The following is a 23,922-nucleotide window of genomic DNA, read 5'->3' as shown; positions in this document are numbered from 1 at the left end:
AGGTCTCAGAAGAGAAGGAGTCACATTTGGCTTTTTGAAAGCAAATTTTGCTCTGGGGGCATGCCGCATTTAGGAAGCCCCTATGGTGCCAGGACAGCGAAAAAAAAAACACATGGCATACCATTTTGGAAACTAGACCCCTCGGGGAACGTAACAAGGGGTAATGTGAACCTTAATTAAAAAAGTTAACAACTTTTGCATATGTAAAAAAAAAAAAAAAAATTTTACCTAAAATGTTGGTTTCCCAAAAATTTTAGATTTTTAAAAAGGGTAATAGCAGAAAATACCCCCCATAATTTGTAACACAATTTCTCCCGAGTACGGTGATACCCCATATGTGACCCTAAACTGTTGCCTTGAAATACGACAGGGCTCCAAAGTGAGAGCGCCATGCGCATTTGAGGCCTGAATTAGGGACTTGCATAGGGGTGGACATAGGGGTATTCTACGCCAGTGATTCCCAAATAGGGTGCCTCCAGCTGTTGTAAAAGTCCCAGCATGCCTGGACAGTCAGTGGCTGTCTGGTAATACTGGGAGTAGTTGTTTTGTAACAGCTGGAGGCTCCGTTTTGGAAACAGTGGCGTACCAGACGTTTTTCATTTTTATTGGGGAGGGGAGGGGGGCTGTGTAGGGGTATGTGTATATGTAGTGTTTTTTACTTTTTATTTTATTTTGTGTTAGTGTAGTGTAGTGTTTTTAGGGTACAGTCACACAGGCGGGGGGTTCACAGTAGTTTCTCGCTGGCAGTTTGAGCAGCGGCAGAAAATTTGCCTCAGCTCAAACTTGCAGCCGGATACTTACTGTAATCCTCCGCCCATGTGAGTGTACCCTGTACATTCACATTGGGGGGGGGAACATCCAGCTGTTGCAAAACTACAACTCCCAGCATGTACGGTCTATCAGTGCATGCTGGGAGTTGTAGTTTTGCAACAGCTGGAGACACACAGGTTGTGAAACACCGAGTTTGGCAACTAACCAACATTAACGCCGGGGATCGTGGTCCCCAGCACCCGAGGTGCACGTCCCGCACCCGCTCACGTCCTCCGGAAGAGGGGCGGAGCGGGTGCGGGAGTGACACCCGCAGCAGGCGCCCTGATTGGTCGGCCGGTAATCCGGCCGACGAATCAGGGCGATCGTGAGGTGGCACCAGTGCCACCTCACCCCTGCAGGCTCTGGCTGTTCGGGGCCGTCTCTGATCAGCCAGCAATTCCGGGTCACTGGAGACCCGATTGACCCGGAATCGCCGCAGATCGCTGGACTGAATTGTCCAGCGATCTGCGGCCATCGCGGACATGGGGGGACATAATGACCCCCCTGGGCGATATGCCGCGATGCCTGCTGAACGATTTCAGCAGGCATCGGGCACTGGCTCCCCTCCGGCTAGCGGCGGGGGGCCGGGAAAGGACAGGACGTACTCCTACGTCCTCGGTCCTTAAGGACTCGGAAACGGGGGCGTAGGAGTACGTCCATTGTCCTTAAGGGGTTAAAGGGGTATTCCAGGCAAAAACTTTTTTTTTATACATCAACTGGCTCCGGAAAGTTAAACAGATTTGTAAATTACTTCTATTAAAAAATCTTAATCCTTCCAATAGTTATTAGCTTCTGAAGTTTTCTGTCTAACTGTTGGGGCCATCGTAGGTCGAGAGGTCACTGTACTCAACTCTGCTACATACACACATAACAACATAGTCAGCTCTGCTACATACACACATAACAACACACTCAGCTCTGCTACATACACACATAACAACACACTCAGCTCTGCTACATACACACATAACAACATAGTCAGCTCTGCTACATACACACAACAACACACTCAGCTCTGCTACATACACACATAACAACATAGTCAGCTCTGCTACATACACACATAACAACACACTCAGCTCTGCTACATACACACATAACAACACACTCAGCTCTGCTACATCCACACATAACAACATAGTCAGCTCTGCTACATACACACATAACATACTCAGCTCTGCTACATACACACATAACAACACACTCAGCTCTGCTACATACACACATAACAACACACTCAGCTCTGCTACATACACACATAACAACATAGTCAGCCCTGCTACATACACACATAACAACACACTCAGCTCTGCTGCATACACACATAACAACATAGTCAGCTCTGCTACATACACACATAACAACACACTCAGCTCTGCTACATACACACATAACACATATACATAGACCTAACAGCTGTACCTCCTTCTCCCCCTGCACATTACAGTGGTATATTCTTAGCTGTGGTCACCATGGTTACATTACACAGGCGCATTCTCCTGCATTATCGGGTGTATGGGGTTAGACTGCGGGTGAAGGGGTGATCACAAGTGTTAATAATCATTACATTGTTATTAAAAGGTACATGGAAAGACTGGCGGCAGAAGCAGGAGTAATCTCCGCAATCCACTCTGAAAAATGACATGGATGATTCAGAGCATCTCGCTAAGTGCAAGACGACTTATATTTGCGTTCAAAAAAAGGTACTTGCGGAAAATGTTTGTGTGTAAAGGAAAAGTACGCAGTTTATAAATCCGTGCATACTATAGATGTCACTCCAAGGTACCCCGTATCACCACATCTGGAGGAAATGCTCTATCAGAATGTACGGGTGGAAAAAGACGCAAAAAACAGCTTGCGCAAAATTTTGCGCGAGAATTTACACACAAAAACGGTGTCGATTATTTCATACATGTCCCTCAATGTGTGTATGTTCCAGCATCACGTCCAAACGGCTAAAGATATTAACATGAAACCTGCCACATGTTACTTATATGTCAACAACAAACATAGGATAGGTGATTTAACCCTTACTCGCCCCCATTTGCCAGGGGCGGGGTTTATGTATAAAGTCCCATACAAGTCTATGGGAAATATATGTTACTGCATAACTTCCAAACGTCTGGAGATATTGCGATAATACTTGGTCACATGTTACTTATATGTCAACAACAAACATAGGATAGGTAATTTAACCCTTACTCGCCCCCATTTGCCAGGGGCGAGGTTTATGTTTAAAGTCCCATACAAGTCTATGGGAAATATATGTTACTGCATAACTTCCAAACGGCTGGAGATATTCCGATAATACTTGGTCACATGTTACTTATATGTCGACTTAAAATATAGGATAGTTAATTTAACCCTTAACCACCCCCCATTTGTGAGGGTCTGGGTTTTCGTTTAACCCCTTAAGGACCAAGCCCATTTTCACCTTAAGGACCCGGCCAATTTTATTTTAGGATTTTCGTTTTTTCCTCCTCACCTTCTAAAATCCATAACTCTTTTATATTTCTATCTACAGACCCATATATGGGCTTGTTTTTGGGTAACCAATTGTACTTTGCAATGAAATCTTTCATTTTACCATAAAATGTACAGCGAACCCCCCCAAAAAAAAATTTAGGGAAGAAATTTTAATGAAAACCACAATTTTGCACATTTTGGAGGGTTTCGTTTTCACACTGTACAATTTACGGTAAAAATGACACGTTCTTTATTCTGTGGGTGAATACGATTAAAATGATACCCATGGCTAGATACTTTTATATTTTTGTACCGCTTAAAAAAAATCTAAAACTTTTTGTACAAAATCAGTAATCTAAAATCGCCCTGTTTTGATGACCTATAACTTTTTCATTTTTCCGTATAAGCAGCGGTATGAGGGCTCTTTTTTTTGCACCGTCATCTGTACTTTTTATCGATACCCCATTTGCATATATAAAACTTTTAGATCATTTTTTATTAATTTTTTTATAAAATGTGACAAAAAAGCTGAATTTTTTTTTACTTTTTTTCATTTTTTACGTTTACGCCGTTCACCATACGGGATCATTAACATTATATTTTGATAGTTCGGACATTTATGCACGTGGCGATACCAAATATGTTTATAAAAAAAATGTTTACGCTTTTTGGGGGTAAAATGGGAAAAACAGACAATTTTCATTTTGATTGGGGTAGGGGATTTTTAACTTAATTTTTTTTTTTTACATTTTTCAACTTTTTTTTTTACACTTTTTATGGCCCCATAGAGGACTATCTATAGAAATCATTTGATTGCTAATACTGTTCAGTGCTTTGTATAGGACACAGCACTGATCAGTATTATCGGTCATCTTTTGCTCTGGTCTGCTAGATCTCAGACCAGAGGAGGAGACGCCGGGATCGCAGATGATCGGATTGCTGCGGCAGCGCTGCGGGCGATCCGATCATCCATTTTAACTCGCGCATTGCCGCAGATGCCGTGATCTGTACAGATCACGGCATCTGAGGGGTTAAAGAACTCCAGAATATAAAAATTGTCGCCCATACTGCCAGCAGTTAAATAATAAAGATGTACATACCTTCCTCCGCTCCCCCAGGGCCTCCGGTAACCGGCTCCGTTCTCCGCCTCTGATCCTCTTCCTGGTTGCCGGTGGTCGGTGAGTCATACTGTACTCAGCCAATCACCGGTCGCAGTGAAGTCCCGACTCGGCGGTGATAGGCTGAGTGGCAGTGTGACGTTTTCGGCCCAGGCAGCAGGTGCCGGTGTAGTGAAGAATTTTGTCTTCTGAAGCGTTCTCACACTGCCGCTCAGCCTATGGCCGGCCGAGTCTGGACTTCACTGCGACCGGTGATTGGCTGAGTACAGTATGACTCGCCGACCACCGGCAACCAGGAAGAGGATGGCGGCGGAGACCGGAGCCGGTTACTGGAGGCCCCGGGGGAGCGGAGGAAGGTATGTACATCCTTATTTTTTTTACTGCCGGCAGTATGGGGGACAATTTTTATGTTCTGGAGTTCTCCTTTAATGGCGGACATCCGCGCGATCGCGGATGTCGGCCATTACCGGCGGGTCCCCGGCTGCTCATAGCAGTCGGAACCTGCCGTGTATGACGCAAGTACCGCTCCAATGCTCGCGTTCATACACAGGACGTAAATGTACGTCCTGGTGCGCGAAGTACCGCCAAACCAGGACGTACATTTACGTCCGTGGTTCTTAAGGTGTTAAAGTCCCATGCAAATCAATGGGAAATGTATGTTCCCACATAACTTCCGTATGGCTCGAGATATTTCAATACCTGGTACACATATTACAGGTCGGGATATGAGGGCGGGATAGGAGGTCAAGATAGGAGGACGGGATACAAGGATGGGATACGAGGTTGAGATAGGAGGTCGGGATAGGAGGGCGGGATAGGAGGGCGGGATAGGAGGGCGGGATAGGAGGTCGGGATAGGAGGGTGGGATAGGAGGTCGGGATAGGAGGGCGGCATAGGAGGGCGGCATAGGAGGGCGGCATAGGAGGATGGGATAGGAGGACAGGATAGGAGGACAGGATAGGAGGAGGGATAGGAGGGCGGGATAGGAGGTCGGGATAGGAGGATGGGATAGGAGGACAGGATAGGAGGACAGGATAGGAGGACAGGATAGGAGGAGGGATAGGAGGAGGGATAGGAGGTCGGGATAGGAGGGCGGGATAGGAGGTCGGGATAGGAGGTCGAGATAGGACCTCTGCTTTTACAACGTTTCTAATATTTTTCAAAGTGACAGTACCCATCTCAGTAACATAAAGATGAATGACAAGCTTTAAAAAAGAGAACTCCGGCGATAAAAACTAAAAATGTACTTATTCCCTATCCACAGTGATCGTGGGGGGGGGGGGGGGGTCCGAGCGAGAGTCCCAGTCACATGGCACAGAGAGAGAGAGAGAGAACAAGTTTAGCGCACTTTTTTTCCGGTTCGTTCTGGTGATCAGTCAGGGTCTGAAAGCCCCGACCAATCAAAACTTTTGACATATCTCTACATCAGTGGTCTCAAACTGTGGCCCTCCAGATGTTGCAAAGCCTTATCTCTCACCATGCCCAGACCGCCAACGGCTGTCCGGGCATGCTGGGAGTTAAAGTTTGCAACATCTTGGGGGCCACAGTTTGAGACCTCAGCTCAACAACGTTTCCAATATTTTTTAAAGTGACAGTACCCATCTTAGTAACATAAAGATGAATGACAAACTATAAAAAATAAAAAAGAACTCTGGCGATAAAAACTAAATATTTACTTATCCCGTATCCACAGAATGAGGATAAGTAGTGGCTTGCAGGGGGGTTCGAGCGAGGGGGCCCCCAGTAATCACCGGGACGGGTGCAGCACACGCTCCATTCACTTCTATGTGTCTACCGGTAGACGTCACGTGCTCCTTACTGAGAGCGGCGGGGTCCTGTCCCGGTTATCGCGGGGGTCTCCAGCACTCGGACACCCAGCAATCAGCTACTTATCCCCTATTCTGTGGATAGGGGGATAAGTAAATTTTTGCCGGAGTACTCCTTTAACAATATTATTCTACTTTCAGTGACATGATAAGTAACCTTTTCCTTACACCTGGTTAAAGGAACAATAGCTTTGTGCCAGTTCCTCTTCTACAGGCAGACATGGAAGCAGCTGTGTCAGGATTAGTGGGTACAACAAAGGTAGATAATAGGTACATCCTGTGTGCCGTCTGCAGCCCTGAAATTAACCGGCAGCCTATAATTCCAGAGGAGAGACCGGCAGCCAGGAAACCAGACAGAGCACTGGGCACAGCTTCAAATGGGGGGCACTGAGGAAGAGGAGGGGGGCCAAGGAGGGAGGACGGGGCAACATATCCTGAATAACTAGTGCCTTATGCAGAGTCCATTTCAGTGTAGCCCTTTCCTGACCCATGAAACCTGTTTTTCATGTATATAGCTGAAACATATTCCACCGTCAATGGTTATTAATGTGGTGGCGGGGGTGTGATGAGGGAAGATGTTGTTACCCTAGGGGCAGATGGCATTAACCCCTTGTATTCGTGATGCCAGGGCATGGTTTAGCCTAAAACCACCAGAAGGTATACGCTGAATCCTGGGCTAGGTACGGGGGCAATAAAGACTCCGACGCCAAGTTACGGACAACGGTAGCTTTACTGAGGGTAGACAGATGGTAAAGTCTATACAGTTCAGCCAGGGCCCAAGGAGGTGACCAGTGACGCAGAGACCTTAAAGGGGTACTCCCATGGAAAACATTTTTTTTTTTTTAAATCAACTGGTGCCAGAAAGTTAAACAGATTTGTAAATCACTTCTATTAAAAAATCTTAATCCTTCCAGTACTTTTTCGGGGCTGTATACTAAAGAGAAATCCAAAAAAGAAATACATTTCCTCTGATGTCATGACCACAGTACTCTCTGCTGACCTCTGCTGTCCATTTTAGGAACTGTCCATAGCAGCATATGTTTGCTGTGGGGATTTTCTCCCGCTCTGGACAGTTCCTAAAATGGACAGCAGAGGTCAGCAGAGAGCACTGTGGTCATGACATCAGAGGAAATGCATTTCCTTTTTGGATTTCCCTTTAGTATACAGCCCCTAAAAAGTACTGGAAGGATTAAGATTTTTTAATAGAAGTGATTTACAAATCGGTTTAACTTTCTGGCACCAGTTGACTTAAAAAAAAAAGTTTTCCACAGGAGTACCCCTTTAAGGGCTTGCTGGGACTTGTAGTAGGACTGGACAATTGAATGCAGACCACACTGACTTGACAGATGACAGGGACTGACTTGACTCATAAAGCTGTGACTTTATCTTACTTGAATTGATGGTGGCTGCAGGACTGGACTTTGAGGCCTCCAACACACTGGACACACAAACTAGACGACAGCACTGGACCTCAGCTTAGCAGAAGAGCAGAGCTCAGAGAGAGAAGCTCCATCCAGGGCTTATATGGGGAGACTAGAAGGGCCCATAGGTCCCTCTTGGGATCACCTGGTCACTGGTGCCTCCTGGGTAACAATCACATGACATAACTCTTAAAGATACAACACATTTTATAATACAATACACTGCAGAACATATGTACAGCGGGGAAACAGGTGCAAGGGGCCGTGGGGACACTGAAGGAGGCTGCCTGACAGGACAGCAAGGGTACGGGGCAACATCTCCCGTACTGGGCCACCACATTAATACCTAGTTATTAGTAGCAAAAAGTATTACATATGCCAACAGCATTACAGCAATATAATTATTTCCAACACAATTACGTAAGGTGCCTAGATGCGTAGTTTGTAGCAATGGTGGAGCAATAGAAGGTGTGGATGCTAGCTGAGGTTACTATTGCGCCCAGGTCGCTATAAGTCCACAGACTTCCCTCCCACATAATGAAGCAGTAGCAGACGGAGATAAAATTGAGCCTCGTGCAAATTTCACAATAATACAATTATAGTAGACCAGTGTACGCCAACCGGTGGCTCTCCAGTTGTTGCAAAACTACAACTCCCATCATGATGGCAGTTGTAGTTTTGCAACAGCTGTGGGAGCAATAGGTTGGAGAACAATGTACTAGACCAGTGTTTCCCAGCCAGCGTGCCTCCAGCTGTTGCAAAACTACAACTCCCAGCATGCCCGGACAGCCAACGGCTGTCCGGGTATGCTGGGAGTTGTAGTTTTGCAACAGCTGGAGGAACCCTGGTTGGGAAGCACTGTACTAGACAAACACATGTGGATGTCAAGGAAGGGGGTATTCCACTTAGAACCCCCATTAGTCAGAGCAGAACCCATGACTACAAGCAGCTCTAAGGCTATCTTTACGTGTCGGGATGTCCGCCACGAAAATCTCCATGCGGGCATTCCGCAGACAGCGGGTGCGACATAATATGCCAGCTCTAGAACCGCTCGGGAATGCGGAGTCTGCAGAAAGAATGGACACGTTTGTTCTTTCTGCGGACACGGAAATCAGAATGTTCATGGCAGAAACATCTGGTGCAGAAATTCTGCCATGTGGACAGCGCAGCAGAATCCCATTGAACACAATGGGACTCTGCTGCTACGGAATCCAAGTGCGGAATTCCAATGTGGAATATAGCCTTACTCTGGTGGATGCATTTTGTCAGTCATTCAATTAAAGGGGTACTCCGGTGGGGAAAACATTTTTTTTATCAACTGGTGCCAGAAAGTTAAACAGATTTGTAAATTACTTCTATTAAAAAATCTTAATCCTTCCAGTACTTATTAGCTGCTGAATACTACAGAGGGAATTCTTTACTTTTTGGAATACAGTGCTCTCTGCTGACATCTCTGTCCATTTTAGGAACTGTCCAGAGCAGCATATGTTTGCTATGGGGATTTTCTCCTACTCTGGACAGTTCTTAAAATGGACAGAGGTGTCAGCAGAGAGCACTGTGCTCGTGATGTCAGCAAAGAGCTCTGTGTTCCAAAAAGAAAAGAATTTCCTCTGCAGTATTCAGCAGCTAATAAGTACTGGAAGGATTAAGATTTTTTATTAGAAGTAATTTACAAATCTGTTTAACTTTCTGGCACCAGTTGATTTAATTAAAAAAATGTTTTCCACCGGAGTACCCCTTTAAAAGGACATTAGCTACAAGCGCCGATTCCCAAAAGCGTACCGAGGAGCTATGTTTGATAAGTTACCCAGGTGCAAAATACTAGTACAGTGGTCCCTCAACGTTTGTCGAATCCATCGTATGTTGAGGGATTCGTGCAATGTAAAGTGTAGGAAGCTGTACTCACCTGTCCCCGCCGCTCCCGATGGTGACCCCGGCCTCCGCTGGGCTCTCCGCTGTCTTCTCCGGTCCTCTGCTGTCTTCTCCGGTCCTCCGCTGTCTTCTCCGGTCCTCTGCTGTCTTCTCCGGTCTTCCGCTGTCTTCTCCGGTCCTCTGCTGTCTTCTCCGGTACTCTTCTGTCTTCCGCAAGGCCTTACTGGGCCTGCGTAGCGACGTCATTTCGCCGCTGCGTACGCCATTCCTATTGGATGACATGCGCAGCAGCGTATTGACGTCATCGGAGAGGGCCGAGAAGACACCGGAAGACCAGCGCTGGACCCTTAGGGCACCCCGGAGCATCGTGGAGGGGTAAGTAATACTTACCGCACCACACGGGGAACATTAAGCTGCTATCCGGCAGCAGCTTAAGCATTTTGCGCTGCCGGATAGCACTTAATGCGATGGCCCCGACATAAAAAAGCATCATATGTCGATTTGATCATATGTCTGGGCCATCGTAGGTCGGGGGGTCACTGTTTTATAATTGCACATAGATAAGGCTACTTTAGGGGGGCAGTCATTAGTTATATTAAAGGGGTACTCCACTGCCCCAGCGTCCAAAACATTTTGTTCTGAATGCTGGGTCCGGGCTACTGGGGTTGTGACGTCAGGGCTACGCCCCCAAGTGACATCACGCCACGCCCCCTCAATGCAAGTCTATGGGAGGAGGCGTGGCGGCTGCCACATCCCCCTCCCATAGACTTGTATTGAGGAGGCGTGGTGTGACGTCACTAGGGGGCGTGTGCATGACGTCACGACCCTCACTGACTGCACCCAGTATTCGGAACAAAATGTTGCTGGGGCAGTGTAATACCCCTTTAAGCATGCCATGCTGCCTTAGAGCTTATTGGTAATACCCAAACTATCATGGACCCCACAACCCCCAAGGCCATAAATTATATTAGACCTGCCTAGCCCCTCCTTGTTGCACTCTCCACATTTGGGATAAAAAAAGTCTGTTGCTACCCCCCAGTCCCCCCTTATTTATTCAGGGCTGTGTCACCATTGTAAGAATTTATAATTAAGAGAGTTTTTTTTTTAGATCAGTGGTTTTAAGCAGATGATCCAACCTGGGAGAAGGTTGGTGAATTTTTCCTGAATTACTTGTCGGAGCTGAAAATACTGAAAAAGACTGTAATGTACTTCATATTGTACTTCAAAGGATGTCAACATGACCCAAGAGAATGAAATACTCCAGTGTCTGCGAAGAGCTGGCCTGAGTGCTTAAAGGGGTACTCCCATGTTCAGAACGCTTAGAGCGGGCGGGCATGATCATGATGTCATGACCACGCCCATCATGACATCACACCACGCCCCCTCCATTCATGGCTATGGGAGGGGCGTATCGGTGTCACAATGTGGCGTAGTGTGATGTCACGACCACTGCCGCCAGAACGCGCCATTTGTTTAGAACACCGGGAGCTGTGGGAGATCGCGGGGGAGCCCCAGCGGTAGGACCCCAGCGATCAGACATCTTATCCCCTATCCTTTGGATGGGAATAAGATGTCTAGCAATGGAGTACCCATTTAATCCTCTTGCCCAATGGCAGGATGATGTGGCAAAGTCTATTTGCCACTACCCACCAGGGATCGATCGATCGATTATTGGTTTGGCCGATATTTTGCGGCCGATATTCACGATTTTGGACGTTATCGGCAATTACCTTGCCGATATGTCGATAATGCCCCCCCCCCCCGGCCATAGAAATAGCCGAAATATACCAGAATATCGGTATAAATTATCGGCTATCTGCCTCAAAGTTCACAGATTATGGGTATCGACCCTAAAAAATCAATATCGGTCGGTCCCTACTACCCACTGCCAACAGTTCCCCCAATATCAATATGAAAGTTGGAGAGGTTCCATGTGATCCAGTAAGTGTTATATATATGGATGTTGCTGTGATCAGGAAATAGGGTCTCATGTTGGGGCCAGCAAGTCCTCCCATATTTTGGGCCATCTGAAGACAGGTTAATCTAGGAGGTTTCCCCTTTTGATACAAAGTACTCAAAATACTACTTAATTTATGTAAAAAGTAGGAGAAATATTGGGTTAACATGGAAAAATTGCAAAAATTTTGCCAAGTATGGTCAAATGGCAAACATGTTAAAGGGGGTTTCCAGGAAAAAAAAATTTTTTTTAATATCAACTGGCTCCAGAAAGTTAAACAGATTTGTAAATTACTTCTATTAAAAAATCTTAATCCTTCCAATAATTATCAGCTTCTGAAGTTGAGTTATTGTTTTCTGTCTGGCAACAGTGCTCTCTGCTGACATCTCTGCTTGTCTCAGGAACTGCGGGGGATTTGCTTCTAAACTGGGTGGTTCCCGAGACATGTGTCATCAGAGAGCACTAAGACAGAAAAGAACAACTCAACTTCAGCAGCTCATAAGTACTGAAAGGATTAAGATTTTTTAATAGAAGTAATTTACAAATCTGTTTAACTTTCTGGAGCCAGTTGATATAAAAAAAAAGTTTTTTTTTGCTGGAAAACCCCTTTAACATGTTTGTCACTTGACCATACTTGGCAAAATGATTGCACTTTTCCCATGTTACCCCAATATTTCTCCTACTTTTTACATAAACTAAATAGTATCATACTGACACTCCATGCCCCCTCAACATCACAAGGGCAGACTGCATCCAAGAGTAAAAAAATAAAAACACAAGGTACTAGTTTAAAGGGGTGCTCCAGCAGGTGGGTGCTGGCTGCGGGGGTCATGATGGCATGGGCACGCCCCTCGTGACATCACCCCACGCCCCCTCAATGCAAGTCTATAGACTTGCATTGAGGGGGCGTGGGGTGACGTCACGAGGGGGCATGGCCGTCACATCACGACTCCCACAGCCGGCACCAAATGTTCGGAACGCTGGGGCAGTGGAGTACCCCTTTAATATTTTAACCATGTTTGTAGCCTGTATCAAGGGAACTAATTTGATTAAAAATTTGCCCATTGCGGTCACAAGTTGACTACGTTAGGCCCAACAAACTCAATAGGCTCGTTGTCACTAAACCATAGTATACATTGGCATCTCATTTTGACAGGTTGTAAACCCTTAAAGGGGTATTCCATGCAAAAATATTTTATCCCCTATCCAAAGGATAAGGGATAAGATGTCTGATCGCGGGGGGCCCGCTGCTGAGACCCCCCCGCAATCTCCCTGTAGCACCCGCATTCTATGTGGGTGCTGAATCTCCAGTTTCAGAAACATCCATGTTTCCGGGACTGGGGACGTGACGTCACGCCACGCCCCCTCCCATAGACATGAATGGAGGGGGCGTGGCGTGACGTCACGTCCCCAGTCCCGGAAACCAGGAGGTTTCCGAAACTAGAGATGAAGTCCCCGCATAGAATGCAGGTGCTGCAGGGAGATCACAGGGGGTCTCAGCAGCGGGCCCCCCGCGATCAGACATTTTATCTCCTATCATTTGGATAGGGGATCAAATATTTTTGCCCGGAATACCCCTTTAAAGTACAATGAGAACATAATATAGTCCTAGTTTAACCTGTTTTAAAGGGGTATTCCAGGAAAAAATTTTTTATAAATATCAACTGGCTCCAGAAAGTTAATCAGATTTTTAAATTACTTCTATTAAAAAATCTTAATCCTTTCAGTACTTATGAGCTTCTGAAGTTAAGGTTGTTCTTTTCTGTCTAAGTGCTCTCTGATGACACCTGTCTCGGGAACCGCCCAGTTTAGGCTAGGATTCCACTTGTTTTTTTTTTTCTGGCAGTTTTTGGAAAACTGCCACTGAAGTTTTTGAGCCAAAGTCAGAAATGGATCCATAAGGGAGGAGAAGTATAAGTTCTTCCTTTATATGTCCTATTCCTTTTGAATACACTTCTGGCTTTGGCTCAAAAACTGCAGTGGCAGATATCCAAAAACTGCCAGAAAAAAAAAACATGTGGAATCCTAGCCTTAGAAGAGGTTTGCTATGGGGATTTGCTTCTAAACTGGGCGTTTCCCGAGACAGGTGTCATCAGAGAGCACTTAGACAGAAAAGAACAACCTTAACTTCAGAAGCTCATAAATACTGAAAGGATAAAGATTTTTTAAGTAATTTACAAATCTGTTTAACTTTCTGGAGCCAGTTGATATATATATAAATACGTTTTTTCTAGGGTAGCCGGTTGGGGACCGGAGCCGGATGCCTGCTGAAATCATTCAGCAGGCATCCCGGCATATCGCCCAGGGGGGTCGTTATGCCCCCCCATGTCGGCGATGGCCGCAGATCGCTGGACAATTCAGTCCAGCGATCTGCGGCGATTCCGGGTCAATCGGGTCTCCAGTGACCCGGTGACCCGGAATTACTGGCTGATCGGTGCCGTCTCTGACGGCCCCGAACAGCCAGAGCCTGCAGGGGTGAGGTGGCACTGGTGCCACCTCCCAATCGCCCTGATTCGTCGGCCGGATTACCGGCCGACCAATCAGGGCGCCTGCTGCGGGTGTCACTCCCGCACCCGCTCAGCCCCTCTTCCGGAGGACGTGAGCGGGTGCGGGAAGACGACCCCGGGTGCTGGGGACCCCGATCCCCGGCGTCCATGTTGGGATCGGGGCCCCAGGAGGTGTATTCTGAATCGGGAGAAATTGGGCTTCAAATTTTGGGGGGTATTTTCTGCTTTAACCCTTTGTAAAAAAAATTATTTTTTGGGAAACCAAGCATTTTAGGTAAAAAAAAATTTTTTTTTACATATGCAAAAGTCGTGAAACACCTGTAGGGTATTAAGGTTCACTTTACCCCTTGTTACGTTCCCTGAGGGGTCTAGTTTCCAAAATGGTATGCCATGTGTTTTTTTTTTTGCTGTCCTGGCACCATAGGGGCTTCCTAAATGTGACATGCCCCCCAAAAACCATTTGACGCTCCTTCCCTTCTGAGCCCTATACTGCGCCCGCCGAACAATTAACATAGACATATGAGGTATGTGCTTACTCGAGAGAAATTGGGTTTCAAATACAAGTAAAAATTCTCTCCTTTTTACCCCTTGCAAAAATTCAAAAATTGGGTCTACAAGAACATGCGAGTGTAAAAAATGAAGATTGTGAATTTTCTCCTTCACTTTGCTGCTATTCCTGTGAAACCCTTAAAGGGTTAAAACGCTGACTGAATGTCATTTTGAATACTTTGGGGGGTGCAGTTTTTATAATGGGGTCATTTATGGGGTATTTCTAATATGAAGACCCTTCAAATCCACTTCAAACCTGAACTGGTCCCTGAAAAAAAGCGAGTTTCAAAATTTTGTGAAAAATTTGAAAATTGCTGCTGAACTTTGAAGCCCTCTGGTGTCTTCCAAAAGTAAAAACTCATCAATTTTATGATGCAAACATAAAGTAGACATATTGTATTTGTGAATAAAAAAAAATTATTTGGAATATCCATTTTCCTTACAAGCAGAGAGCTTCAAAGTTAGAAAAATGCAAAATTGTCAAATTTTTCATCAAATTTTGGGATTTTTCACCAAGAAAGGATGCAAGTTACCACAAAATGTTACCACTATGTTAAAGTAGAATATGTCACGAAAAAACAATCTCGGAATCAGAATGATAACTAAAAGCATTCCAGAGTTATTAATGTTTAAAGTGACAGTGGTCAGATTTGCAAAAAATGGCCGAGTCCTTAAAGGGGTAGTCCAGTGGTGAAAAACTTATCCCCTATCCTAAGGATAGGGGATAAGTTTGAGATCGCGGGGGTCCGACCGCTGGGGCCCCCTGCGATCTCTCTGTACGGGGCCCCGGCTCTCGGCCCAGATAGCGGGTGTCGAACCCCGCACGAAGCGGCGGCCGACACGCCCCCTCAATACATCTCAATGGCAGAGCCGGACATTGCCGAAGGCAGCGCTTCGGCTCTGCCATAGAGTTGTATTGAGGGGGCGTGTCGGCCACCGCCTCGTGCGGAGGTCAACACGCCCCCTTCCCGCGGGCTGTCGGGGCTCCGTACAGGAGATCGCAGGTGGCCCCAGCGGTCGGACCCCCCCGCGATCTGCAACTTATCCCCTATCCTTAGGATAGGGGATAAGTTGCTCACCACTGAGTCACCACTGGACTACTCCTTTAAGGTGAAAAAGGGCTCAGTCCTTAAGGGGTTAAGTGCATTTGGTCCCAGTTTTCTATTTTAGATTAAATGGTTTCACAGTACGTTCTTTTCTAATCTAGAGTTATACTAGAGACTGCAGGTAATGGAAATATGTGTCAGATTTATGGCATTTCTCCGCATATGTTAGTGCTCACTAGAGATGAGCGAACTTACAGTAAATTCGATTCGTCACGAACTTCTCGGCTCGGCAGTTGATGACTTTTCCTGCATAAATTATTTCAGCTTTCAGGTGCTCCGGTGGGCTGGAAAAGGTAGATACAGTCCTAGGAGACTCTTTCCTAGGAACGTATCCACCTTTTCCAGCTCACGGGAGCACCTGAAGGCTGAACTAATTTGCGCAGGATAAGTCATCAACTGCCGAGCCGAGAAGTTGGTGACGAATCGAATTTACTGTAAGTTCGCTCATCTCTAGTGCTCACCATTGTTCCTTACTGTCACAACAATACATGGAGATCACCCCTCCTGATCTCACAAGTTATAACAAGACAGGAATGGAGATCCTGCAGGCACAGGCCTGTACAGAAGATGTTCACAGGCACCTGTCCTCCGACATCAAAGCCCCAGGCTGCAGCTCAAGCCCTTCTAAAACCCCATAACTTTAGGCTTGGCGTACAAACACCCTTCTCACCAGCAGATTAATATATCACTCGTACACCTGGAATACTTATTGCGAGAGGCCACTGAATTGTACTTATTGAAAAGCCAATAATATGCAAAAAACTAAGTAACATAAGATCAACCCCCAATTATTCAGTTGTATTGGATTTGGTGGTTTGGGGGTAAAATTAACACCATTCCAGTCATCCAGATAATCATAATCCGGGGTAAGAAATCACCTCTTGGGTATAAATGTATGTAGCATTAAAATGGCATTAGAGTCTATAAAGTCAAGTATCCACCAATTCTCCAAAGGGCTACTAATATCTATAGGAAACCTTAACCCCTTAAGGACTCAGCCCATTTTGGCCTTAAGGACTCAGACAATTTAATTTTTACGTTTTCATTTTTTCCTCCTCGCCTTCTAAAAATCATAACTCTTTTATATTTTCATCCACAGACTAGTATGAGGGCTTGTTTTTTGCGCGACCAGTTGTCCTTTGTAATGACATAACTCATTATATCATAAAATGTATGGCGCAACCAAAAAACACTATTTTTGTGGGGAAAACGAAAAACGCAATTTTGCTAATTTTGGAAGGTTTCGTTTTCACGCCGTACAATTTATGGTAAAAATGATGTGTGTTCTTTATTCTGAGGGTCAATACGATTAAAATGATACCCATTATTACATACTTTTCTATTATTGTTGCGCTTAAAAAAAATCACAAACTTTTTAACCAAATTAGTACGTTTATAATCCCTTTATTTTGATGACCTCTAACTTTTTTATTTTTCCGTATAAGCGGCGGTATGGGGGCTCATTTTTTGCGCCATGATCTGTACTTTTTTTTTGATACCACATTTGCATATAAAAAACTTTTAATACATTTTTTATAATTTTTTTTAAATAAAATGTATTAAAAAAGTAGCAATTTTGGACTTTTTTTTTTTCGTTCACGCCGTTCACCGTACGGGATCATTAACATTTTATTTTAATAGTTCGGACATTTACGCACGCGGCGATACCAAATATGTCTATAAAAAAATTTTTACGCTTTTTGGGGGTAAAATAGGAAAAAAGGGCCGTTTTACTTTTTTATTGGGGGAGGGGATTTTTCACTTTTTTTTTACTTTTACATGTTTTAAAAAATTTTTTTACTCTTGAATAGTCCCCATAGGGGACTATTCATAGTAATACCATGATTGCTAATACTGATCTGTTCTATGTATAGGACATAGAACAGATCAGTATTATCGGTCATCTTCTGCTCTGGTCTGCTCGATCACAGACCAGAGCAGGAGACGCCGGGAGCCAGACGGAGGAAGGAGAGGGGACCTCCGTGCGGCGTTATGAATGATCGGATCCCCGCAGCAGCGCTGCGGGCGATCCGATCATTCATTCAAATCGCGCACTGCCGCAGATGCCAGGATCTGTATTGATCCCGGCACCTGAGGGGCTAATGGCGGACGCCCGCAAGATCGCGGGCGTCGGCCATTGCCGGCGGGTCCCTGGCTGCGATCAGCAGCCGGGATCAGCCGCGCATGACACGGGCATCGCTCCGATGCCCGCGGTTATGCTCAGGACGTAAATGTACGTCCTGGTGCGTTAAGTACCACCGCACCAGGACGTACATTTACGTCCTGCGTCCTTAAGGGGTTAAAGGGGTACTCCGGTGGAAAACTTTTTTTTTTTTTATATCAACTGGTGCCAGAAAGTTAAACAGATTTGTAATTTACTTCTATTAAAAAATCTTAATCCTTACAGTACTTATTAGCTGCTGAATACTACAGCGGAAATTCTTTTCTTTTTGAAACACAGAGCTGACATCATGAGCACAGTGCTCTCTGCTGACATCTCTGTCAATTTTAGGAACTGTCCAGAACAGCATATGTTTGCTATGGGGATTTCCTTTTACTCAGGACAGTTCTTAAAATGGACAGAGATGTCAGCAGAGAGCACTGTGCTCATGATGTCAGCAGAGAGCACTGTGCTCATGATGTCAGCAGACAGCTCTGTGTTTCAAACGGAAAAGAATTTCCACTGTGGTATTCAGCAGCTAATAAGTACTGGAAGGATTAAGATTTTTTCATAGAATTTACAAATCTGTTTAACTTTCTGGTACCAGATGATTAAAAAAAAAAAAAGTTTTTCACTGGAGTACCCCTTTAACCCCTTTGGTCCCGCCAGATTTGTAGTTGGAAATCTCAAACCCAATATCTGTAATAAAGAAGAATAATTCAATTTTTACATTAGAAGGTGCATTTTAACAAGAGTGATGGTATTAGTGATGCCGCTGGGCCACGAGTAGTAGTAACAGGCAGATGTGAGAGTAGCAGGGACATTCGGAAGAGGAGACGTCATGAATAGTAATGACATTACTTAGAATAGTACAGTAAAATCTGTAAAAGACTTAATGTATTTGCACCCTCCGAATAGAGGACACTCCCAATAGTGGACACGGACACACCTTATAGGGGACAAAGCACTCCAAATAGGGGACAACCAGGGTATGTGCTGGCCCTACTTTGTACACAGGGCTGCCATCAAGGGGTACAGCTAATACCCCAGTAAGGGGCCCGAGCTCCCAGGGCTCCTGCTTTTGGCCACATCATATGCCGCTCCCCCTCTTATTCCCACTTTATTACCCCTGTGCAAAATCATCCCCCCCCTTTATTACCCCCTGTGCCACATCATTTCCCCTTGATCCCCCCCCCCCCCGTGCCATTTAATTTCCCTTTTATTACCCTCTGTGCAAATTCATCACCCCCCTCTCTACCAACCCCTGCCGTGTCATCCCATCCGTCGGGAGCGCCACTCATTACTGCAGGCAGCGGCCAATGCTCACAAACTTTCAGTGAGTGCAGCGCAGAGGATGTCAGGAGAATGGCAAACCCACTGGGATCCCCTGCACCTGAGCCTGCTGGCCAGGTAAGAACAAAAACAGGGGTAGGAGGGAAGGGTAAAAAAAGATGTGGCACAAGGGGTGAGGAAGAGATGATTTGGCACAGGGCTCAGGGGGATAAAGGGGGAATAAAATGGCACAGGGGGGATGAAAAGGCACGGGGGGATAAAGGGGGGAATAAAATGGCATCGGGTGTGGTAAAGATGGGGTGATTAAATAAATGGGGATTGAAATGGCACGGGGGGGGGGGGGGGGTTAAGGGAAAATGATGTGGCACAAGAGGTAGCACCCAAGTCATCTGGTGCACTGAGCAAACTCTGCTCCGTGCTGGATGACTGGCGACCACAGCCACCATGCCCCCTCTATTCATGTCTATGGAAAGAGGCGTGATGGCTATGTACTAGCCGCCACGTCCCCTCCAATAGACATGAATGGAGGGGGCGTTGTGGGACGTCACAAACATGGAAGCTCCAAGCTTCCGTGTTCTGAACGCCGCGGCGCCGGCCCTGAGATTCAGACCTTCCAGAAACTACGTATTGAGGGACAGCTCGACCAAATAGGAGTCATGGTTGCTCATGTCCCACAGCAGCACCAGCACACATCTGGGACTGTAAGGTACCATTGCGAAAAAGCTGTTGGAACATGGGAGAGCCGTTCAGCAATCTTCAGCTCTCCCATAGAGCTATATAGAGGGGGCGTGGCGGCCCTCGCTTCTGGCGGGGGTCGTGACGTGCCACTGTGAAGGAGAGCTGGGGCTCCAAACAGGAGATCGCGGGGGACCCCAGCACTTGGACCCTTCGCCATCTAAAACCTAACGTTTTTTACATGATACTTCTTCTTAAAATCATTGAGCTGGGAAAAACTGTTCCCAATATTGAGGCGTCCAGAGGACCAAATGAAGGAGCCAAAGCCTTTTCCAGAAAGAGGTAGGCATATAAATTGGGATGGTCTCCAGTAAATACAATAAATTGGGGGATATGGTCATTTTAAAGAACTCCTTGGGGTTCCAAAAGTCTGGATCAAATTATTACAGTTGCTGAAGAAAATTGATGATAAAAAGCGGGGACAGCTCAGGGGTATCTCAATACCCAGATAGGGCATGTTACTGTTTTATCATTTTTTTTATAGTTTTCACAGTTTTCTGTATGACAGTATACATCTTCTATTCTGTATTCCACATTACCTTTCTGTATGGAAGGTAAGTAGGGACTGTATTGTCCGCTGCCAGAGGGGGATGGAGACAAATTGTATCTAATGATTAATGCCTATATCTCAGCCGTCTCAAACTGTAGCCCTCCAAATGTTGCACAACTTCAACTCCCAGCATGCCCGGATAGCTGTTGGCTATCCGGGTATGCTGGGAGTTGAAGTTTTGCAACATCTGGAGGGCCTCAATTTGAGACCACTGTTATATCTGAATATAGCACTGGTCCCCATCCTCTCCCCAGGTGTTACCACCTCTATTCCAAGTCCAACTTTTTTCTAATGAAAGCAATTGCAAAACCTCTTGGTTTATCATGCTTTACAACATATCAAAAGTTTTTGTATCTGACAGTGCCCATTTAAGGGCTTGCTGGGACTTGCAGTGGTTGTGGACAATTTAGTGCAGGCCATGTTGACTTGACAAAAAATGACATTGACTGACTTGACAGGAGACAGACTAAGCTGTGACTTACTTGTAGACTTGTGGCTGCAGACTTGACTTGAGGCTCCTATAGACTCCAGACTCTTAGGCTCGACTGCACCTCAGCAAAGACTCAGGAACTAAGAGAGAGAAGAGACTCCTCCCAGGGCTTTTATAGGGGAGACTCTGGTGGGGTCCCATTGGTCACCCTTAACCCCTTAAGGACACATGACGTACTGGAACGTCATGTGTCCACTCCCGATCTAACAACGGCCGGGACCCGTGGCTAATAGCGCGCTATTAACCCTTTAGACGCGGCGTTCAACTAAAGTGAAACTGAAACCAAGCCGGTTAGCTCAGTGGGCTGTTCGGGATAGCCGCGGCGAAATCTCGGCATCCCGAACAGCTTACAGGACAGCGGGAGGGCCCCTACCTGTCTCCTCGCTGTCCGATCGCCGAATGACTGCTCAGTGCCTGAGATCCAGGCCTGAGCAGTCATGCGGCAGAATCGTCGATCACTGGTTTCCTATGAGAAACCAGTGATCAATGATAAAGATCAGTGTGTGCAGTGTTATAGGTCCCTATGGGATAACAATGATCAGTATAAGAGATCAGTGTGTGCAGTGTTATAGGTCCCTATGGGAGCTATAACACTGCACAAAAAAAGTGAAAAAAAAAAAGTGAATAAAGATCATTTAACCCCTTCCCTATTAAAAGTTTGAATCACGCCCCTTTTCCCATAAAAAAAAAACACAGTGTAAATAAAAATAAACATATATGGTATCCCCGCGTGCGGAAATGTCCGAATTATAAAAATATATCATTAATTAAACCGTACGGTCAATGGCGTGCGCGCAAAAAAAAAAAAAAGTCCAAAATAGTGCATTTTTGGTCACTTTTTATATCATGAAAAAATGAATAAAAAGCGATCAATAAGTCCGATCAATGCAAAAACCGTTAAAAACTTCAGCTCACGGCGCAAAAAATGAGCCCTCATACCGCCCCATACACGGAAAGATAAAAAAGTTATAGGGGTCAGAAATGACAATTTTAAACGTATAAATTTTTCTGCATGTAGTTATGATTTTTTCCAGAAGTCCGACAAAATCAAACCTATATAAGTAGGGTATCATTTTAACTGTATTGACCTACAGAATAAATATCAGATGTCATTTTTACCGAAAAATGTACTACGTAGAAACGGAAGCCCCCAAAAGTTACAAAACGGCATTTTTTTTTCAATTTTGTCTCACAATGATATATTTTTCCGTTTCACCGTAGATTTTTGGGCACAATGACTGCCGTCATTACAAAGTAGAATTGGTGGCGCAAAAAATAAGCCATCATATGGATTTTTAGGTGCAAAATTGAAAGAGTTATGATTTTTTAAAGGCAAGGAGCAAAAAACGAAAATGCAAAAACGGAAAAAACACCGGTCCTTAAGGGGTTAAGTCACCTGGTCACTGATACCTCCTGGGTAAAAATCACATGACAACTCACATGACAACTCGTGATCACATGTTAACCTTTATTAAAGGTACAACATTCTTATATACATAACATAGGGGATAATTTACAATGCAGAGGACCCAGGGGACACTGTAAGGAGGCTGCCTGACAGAGCAGCAAGGGTACGGGGTAACAACTCCTGTACTGGGCCACCACATTGTCAAAGGAAGGGGTTGTGTCCTTCTCTTGCCTGCACTGTGATAACTCCTCCCCCTCCCTCACTTTGCTGACTCACTGCTCTTGGGAGCCTGGCAGCCCTGCTCTGTAACGCTTTCCTCTCTTGATTTATGCTTTACACACACAAAATGATTATTGGAGATTGCCTGTACTCTACCACCAAAGACAATATGGTGAGTGTATAACTTATATCTTCCTATCTCATTAATGTGTGTTATCCTTAGGCAGTTCTGTATTGCTGGGACTTGTAGTTTTGGAATATTTGGAGGTACAGTGTTTGGATAACTCTTTTTTGCAACAGTGTTGCCTTCAGCTGTGTGCCTACAGCGTTTACAAAACTACAACTCCCAACATGCTCAGACATCCTTTGACTGTCCAGGCATGCTTGGAGTTGTAGTTTTGCAACAGCTGGAGGCACATGTTTGGTAAAACTCTGTGTTACAGCAGTGTTGCTGCAGGCTGTGTTCCTCCTGCAGCCTTGTCAATCAGCCATCTTGTGTTCATGACCCTTGGACACACTTATGCTGCAGTGGGACTCATCAATGTCCCAGGAGGTATGGGGACCTCTAGTGGTGGGATTTTCAAAGGCAGTTTTCTTTAAAAAAAAAAAAATGTGAAGATTTTTTAAAGAAGTATATTCGAAAAACTATTGTTTTACCAAGATGTTCAACATATAAAAAGTTCTTATATCTGACAGTGCCCATTTAATTTCGGGCAAAAGCTTTAATCACCAATATATTAGGAACTTCCTTCATATAAACTGGTAGAGATAAAAGATTTCTAAGTATATACTCTTTTTCTCTCTAATAAGCATTCATTACTAAGGAATGCTGCCGTGTGACTTTCAGACAAGTAGACCCTATGTTTCGGTAAATCAACATAGGCGTGCACTATAGAGCATTGAAGACAGAAATATATATATATATATATATATATATATATATATATATATATATATATATCTTTCTGCTTTATGTCAGATGACAAAATTCAGTCAAATTTATTGCATTCATTGAGATAAAAAAGATCAATAAAAATAGCTCAAAACCAGTCTTTCTTCACAGACTAACACCCTAAAGGTCTGGCTTCTCAACGATGACAGTATTAATAGGGGTTATACAGCCCTATAAAATTGATGGCTTGTCCTCAGTAAGGCTAAGTTTCCACTTGTTTTTTTTTTTCTGGCAGTTTTTGGATATCTGCCACTGCAGTTTTTGAGCCAAAGTCAGAAGTGGATCCATAAGCGAGGAGAAGTATGAGTCCTTCCTTTATATGTCCTATTCCTTTTGAATCCACTTCTGGCTTCGGCTCAAAAACTGCAGCGGCAGAAATCCAAAAACTGCCAGAAAAAAAACCAAGTGGGAACTTAGCCTAAAGGTCATCAATATCGGATGGGGTCTGACTTTTGCCACCTGCACCGGTCATCTGTATGAAG

General features: G+C 45.0%; 1 protein-coding gene across 2 annotated transcripts in view; it reads left to right on the top strand.

The window, feature by feature from the left end:
- The first annotated feature begins 2,339 nt into the window (after nt 1–2,339).
- The window catches only part of SP2 (Sp2 transcription factor), a 58,696-nt gene continuing 37,113 nt past the window's right edge, over nt 2,340–23,922 (top strand). Inside the window, exons 1-2 of one of the 2 annotated variants that reach the window (XM_056548471.1) lie at nt 2,340–2,513; nt 10,622–10,659. The gene's annotated coding sequence lies outside the window, so the exon portion shown is untranslated. The remainder of the gene's footprint in view (nt 2,514–10,621; nt 10,660–23,922) is intronic. The other variant, XM_056548470.1, reaches the window with a different exon arrangement.

Source organism: Hyla sarda, chromosome 12, assembly GCF_029499605.1.
Source record: "Hyla sarda isolate aHylSar1 chromosome 12, aHylSar1.hap1, whole genome shotgun sequence".
Taxonomy (NCBI): Eukaryota; Metazoa; Chordata; class Amphibia; order Anura; family Hylidae; genus Hyla; species Hyla sarda.
The sequence above is the reverse complement of the archived record's forward strand: the minus strand, read 5'-3'. Positions and strand labels throughout refer to the sequence as shown.